Here is a 6,214-nt window from a genome sequence, read left to right as displayed (position 1 = left end):
TAAAGGAGTTTTTGAATTTCTGGAAACAAAAGAACCATTGAAGACTGTTTCTTAGCTTTTTCTCTTAACATCCTCGTGATCAAAAATGATGTGGTAACGTGAGCAAATATTTAACAACATGAAGTCATTCCACACAGTCTGCCTGTTTTATATATATATGTACGAACTGAGCTGTGTGCCGAGTGGTAAATTTCTTAAATGCTTTTGGAATAACACACCTCGGAGAAATATCTGAAAGGATTCCACTTAGCAAAAGAAACACAGCTTCACACCAGGAGCCTGTTGCTGTGCGTGTCTGTCATGTTGTGTTACAGGAGGTGAGTGAGAAAACATTTATTCACCTGGCAATAACTCTGTGTGAGGTGTCGAGGAATGTCTCGCTCTGTTTGCACTTTGTCACCAGATTTATTAAGAACACTGTCTGACTGGTGAGTGGAAATGTATAAATAATCACCACAACTATTCTTAACACAAGTCATGCTTTTTGCTCTTTTTTTAACAGAAGTCTTTCCAGTCCAGCACAAATATACGACCGCATAGTCTTATAATGTCAAATTTATAGCATAAAGGTAAGAAGTTTTAAGGCTTTGGACTCTCGCTTCTTACTTTTCTCTTACTCTGTATAAGACGATAGCTCCCATCATTCTGTATGAAACTGAGAAACGCTTCTATTCGAGTTAACTTTTGTCGTTGACGAGGTGGAAATAAAACAATTTGACCTGAGAGATCTGTGGCTCAACAGGAACCTTTTTTGTGGTCTTTCCACTTCATGAAGTGGAAGATAATCGGCAACTTTCATGCACGACACAACAAAGAAACAATTTCAGGATGTTTATGAGATGAAAACGCAGGGAGGTGGAAGCTGAAGTCATGGAGCTTGTTCTCTCAAACACTTTAAAGCATCTATTACTGTTCTTGACTTGCTCAACTGACTCACTTAACTACAGATATGTAGGCAGCATGAACTGTGGGTTTCTCAGTTGCTGTGTAAGTTTGTGCTTGTTTGCTGTGAAAGGTTCTTAGTGTTGATGATTTACACCTCTTATTTCACATAAATTAGAGACGGAAGGAGCGTTGAACAAATTGTCAAAGGTTTCGAGGCTGTAAAAGATGTGAAAGTGTCAGAGATGAGGAAAAATCTCTCTAAAACACATACACCACATAAATCCACATCACACTGGGCTTGAACCCATTTCAAAAAAACCCCAGATTTCACTCATCCTCTTATCCAAACATGGCTTTTCTGTCGAGCCCAAACCATCTTTGGTCAGAGAGCCCTCGAGGTGAGCCACTGATGTGAATTTGAGTGTGACAGAGGGTCAGGGCAGAGCCTCCTCCGCCGCTCCAGGTGCTGTTTGCTCAGGGCAGGCCGACGTGCTAAGCCTGCAGGGCGTGCAGGATGGGCAGAGCTGCACCCGCTGGAGATGGCAGGGAGGAGAGAAATTCCACAGATCTGCAGATGGCCAGGAAAACCTGACTGCAAACTGCTGACATAAGCAGCACCCCGTCTAAACCATCCTTATCTTGAGCTCAGTGTCTGTGAGGCTGTGCCCAGAGGCCTGAATGAGACTCCCAGTCAACAAGTGTCAGAGCCAACAGGCGAGACTGCAGTGACACATGATGGCGGTCAGTTTGTTCCTCGTCCTGCACAACTGTCAATACTGACCCATTAAACCTTTATTCTCCTGATGTTCCACTTAAATTTGCCTTTGAATAGATTTTTTATACATCTTCTCACATAGTAATCCAATTATTCAGTATCTGCTTGTTTTACCACTTCACCTAAACTATATTATAATTATATTAAAGCTGCATTCATGGACTTTGTGGCTATTTGGGGGCAGCGGAACAAACTGAAAACACAATATTGACATAATATCACCTTATAAAGTTACTATAATGATTATGTTAACAAAAAAAATCTGTTTACACATCCAGCAGGCACAGTGTGACATTAACATTCATTTGGAGTCCATGTTTATGTTTATGTCCATGTGGAGAATGTCAGTCCAATATTAACTCTACTTTTTAGCTCTGTTTTGGTCTCCACCACCTCCTGAGGGAAATATCTGCTCTTTAGTGGTGAAATGCACCACTGTGTTCACCAGCTAGTTGCTAATTTTGTCTGTCTGTTTGCTTGCTGCTGGACAAATAGTGCACCCTGGGTTTTTAGAGCTTTTTCACTGCTCTCCTCAGAGTCTGTAAACGGGGTTGATGAGAGTTTGTGGGCTGGAAAATTAAAACAGTTCGCTTAAACAGGTTAAAATGTGTCGTAGAGCTGAGGGGAACTGCACAGTCGAGAGTGTGTGGGTTTCTCACTATGAGTGACCTTTTTCATCTACACATCGTCATTTGATCCATTGTTAATATAAAAATATTGATACTGTATGGTTTGTTTTATGGTTATAGCATTTCATCGCATTTTAGACATTTTTTGTGTCAAATATTTTACTTTATGCGTTTTATATCAGTGGAAACTTTAATTTATGGTCTTGCTGAAGAGTCACTGGGGATGAGGAGGTTAATCCAACTCAGACAGTGTAATAAACATTATGCCTGTGTTGATATAAATCAGCATTGTTTCAGGTAGGTATGAACTCTGCTCTTAATATCAGTTCAATCATCATTTCTCATCTGTGACAAATCATTCAACTGCATGAAGCTAATGTGCTAATCAGCTAGGTACAGAGGAATTTTGAGTCGATGTAGACAGATTGGAAAGTTGTTTTTCCACCCACAGAGCTAATTTAACTCTGTAGCAGCTGTTCAAATCTATTAAAAGCATTAAATTTACTCTGGTGTGTATAAATCTACAGATATATAACCACTGACTCACTGAACTGTTGATTTTTAACACTCTCTAGCGTGTCTGGAATATGAGTATGCATCATTAGTGAAAAGATTTTTGACGCCAACTCAGTGCTAATGCTCCGTTTTCTGTCTGAAAATGTGGTCTGTATTTATTTATCCGGGATTGTTTGTTTATAGCAAAGAGAAAAAGCTGTTTGTGTGCACACACAGTGGAAATGACTGAATATATTTCTCTCTTCATGGTATTAAATGGCTAAGTGTCTGACCCACTGAAAGAGGGAACAATGTTTACCTGGGCAGGAAAAGGACTCCTCAAGTCTGACCATATACTCATCATTACAGATTTTCCCTGTTTGAAATAGAAGAATGTATGCTTAACGACCTCTGTGCTTTTCCCCTCAGAGCTGCTGTGTAAATATCAAAATACTCCACAGGTTGTAGGAGTGAATGCATGCTGTTATTAATCCTGTTATTGTATTATTTTTGGGCCAGGAAGAGGGAATGGGAAGGGAGGCCGACCAGATGAGGCTGCGAACAGAGGAGGAGGAGGAGGAGGAGGAGGTGATGGTGAAGAGGAGAAGGAGGCGTTCAGGTTATTCAAGTGAAACCATCTAGTTATTTTTGGTCTGGATTTAGTTTCTAAATGCTCGTATTGTTTTATGGGTTTTGCACATGGGTGTCAGCCAATGTCGGGGTGTTTCTGTTCATACCAAACATCTGTTCATGTGTCACACTTCACGAGAAAAACGCTTTATGGCTCCAGAGACGTACATGTAAACATACACACACACACACACACACACACACACACACACACACACACACACACACACACACACACATACATGGAGACATGCAGACATGAGACTGTTCATGTCTCCTGTAGTACAAAATGTTGTTCTACTGTGAAAAGAGGAAGGAATGTACATGTACAGGAGCTGTTGTAGACAAGGAAAATATATTACATGTTTTGTGCAGTAGAAAAAATTTTTACAAGGAGTAAGAGGCACAAATATTCAGAGCTGCTCATTCCTTCAAGGCTTATCACAGTTATTTTGTAGAGTAAAAGATACAAAACATGATGAGCTCAATTATATCAATTTAAGTGCTTGAAAGGATTTCTATTTGCTTTCATTTTCACTGACTACACTACACTGAAATAAATTCAAATGCGTCTCTCCAAATCATTGCAATTTTTAAATATTTTTTCTGACTCAAACTTCAAACTTATTTGTACCAAAAGTTCTCCTCTGTTACTTGCTGTGCTGTTATTTCCTGGATCCTACTAGACAGCTCTTAAATGGTTGGTGTTCTGTATGTAGGTGATAACCTCTACCAGCTTTGATTGTGAATGCATATTTATTCATCAAAATGACACGGCAGATTTAACCAGGCAGCTGAGGGTGAAGAAAAAAACCTCGACACTCTCTGATGAAGAATCAGACGTCAGGGACATTATGATGAGCTCTTTAAATAGCCTCCATTTGTCTGTTTCCATTTTAATCATAATGTGGGAAGATATTACTTTCGATACCACTCTCGGTGAAGAATAACTGATTGAGATACCTCATAATGAGACAAGAAACTTCAGTGGCATGTTAATGCACCTCATAAATGTGGGGAGACGAGATGTGCACTCTGCCCTCTCCCCTTTACACCTGCATATGACTTCCTGGGTTGCAGCCAGGCAGTAAAAACACAGAGACACAGATTTAACCAGAGTGTGTGTGTGTGTGTGTGTGTGTGCATGTATGAGAGGGTCTATAGTATCCCGACAGCCCTCCGTCTATAGGAAGAAGTTCTCAGACATGACTTAAACAAACAGACACAGACCTAAACCTCAAACAAAAACCTATAGAGTTTCTCCTCTTGATGTCAGATGCTTTAAATAGTTTGTGTCGTTACTGTGGTTTGAAAAAACTACTCAAGACTCATTGTGACAATCCCTACTTAAGGTCCACTTACTAGCTTTTTCTGGGCTTTAAGCTGCATCATATTGTCTTCATCAGTGGATGGAGTTTGCTCAATTGGCATGGATGGACGATGGATCTGTTAATGTGTGAGCTCAGTGAGCCTCCAGTTGGGATTTTTTTTTTTTTTTTTTTTTTTGTCAAACTGCTGTTTCCAAGTTCAAGAATGAACTTAAATGTGCACTGAGACTAAATATTTTTACACTTTTATGGTCTGTGATTTTACTGAAGTGCTCTCATATAAATAAAATAAAGTTTAGTTTATTAATAGTCCCGTTAATGGCATGAACACACACACACACACACACACACACACACACACACACACACACACACACACACACAGTGTAAATTTGGTTGAATGAGGGCGACACTGTGTGGCCATGAACGGTAGTGTGATAAAACTTTATTGATGCCCAGAGTGGAAATTCGCATCTTCCAGCAGTGCAGGAAACAATGTAACAGAAAAGAACTAGGAGTAATTAACACAACTAAATAAAAAGTAAAGTAAATGGAATTTAGTCTATGTACATTATAAACATTATAAACATTACAGTACTTAGGCTACATGACCAGACTTGTGGGATCTAAAAATAGAAAAGTTGTGCAAAGTATGTGCAGAAGCAATGGTTCTGGTAGGTGTAACTCTAGATATACCAGATACGAGAGAATTAAGGAGAATAAATGAGTAAATAAGTAATAAAAAATAAATATTTTTTTTAATCAAAAAGGATTCATATACACAGATCAAGGCAGAGAAGCCATAACAAACACCTCTTAATATACAAGGCACATCAGATCAGAAAGATAACTTAAATTATATAAAATAATAATATGATAATGTAAATAATAATAGAGAATAAATACAATTTAAAAATAAACTAATAATAATAATATGTCTGCACTCTTCCATAGTTGCTCTAGAGGTCATTATATATGTTCAGTTTTTCATAAGCTCTGAGGAGAGACTTCATGTTTTCTTTTCATTAGTCTCAAAGCACTGAGACGATCGTCCACAAGGTGCCTTTTAAAAACAGAAACAGGTTGTTCAATATCAAGTTTGTCTTAATGTCCTTCATGTTAATACCAAACACAATATTTTCTCTCGTGAGAGGAGCAAGTAGAGTGTCACAGAGTACATACAAAGGAAAAACTGATGATCTGCAGTTTCAATTTCATATCTCGATCGGTTTTCTATTGGTCCCTTTCATTTTATGTATATGGAATTGGCCTAAAATTATAAACAACTGGATTAGTCCATTGAGTTATTTTAAAAATAAATTAAAATATAACTACCATAAAGCATGACCACTTGACTGGTTTTCTTGATAGAAATATCAATCCAAAGTATTTTGGAATACATACATGGACAAATAAGTGAAAATTTGTTTTTTATGGTTTAGACCTCAGTTTACGTTTTTGATCGTGTCTAA

The sequence above is a fragment of the Thunnus albacares genome, chromosome 9, assembly GCF_914725855.1.
Source record: "Thunnus albacares chromosome 9, fThuAlb1.1, whole genome shotgun sequence".
In the NCBI taxonomy this organism is placed as follows: Eukaryota; Metazoa; Chordata; class Actinopteri; order Scombriformes; family Scombridae; genus Thunnus; species Thunnus albacares.
The sequence above is the reverse complement of the archived record's forward strand: the minus strand, read 5'-3'. Positions refer to the sequence as shown.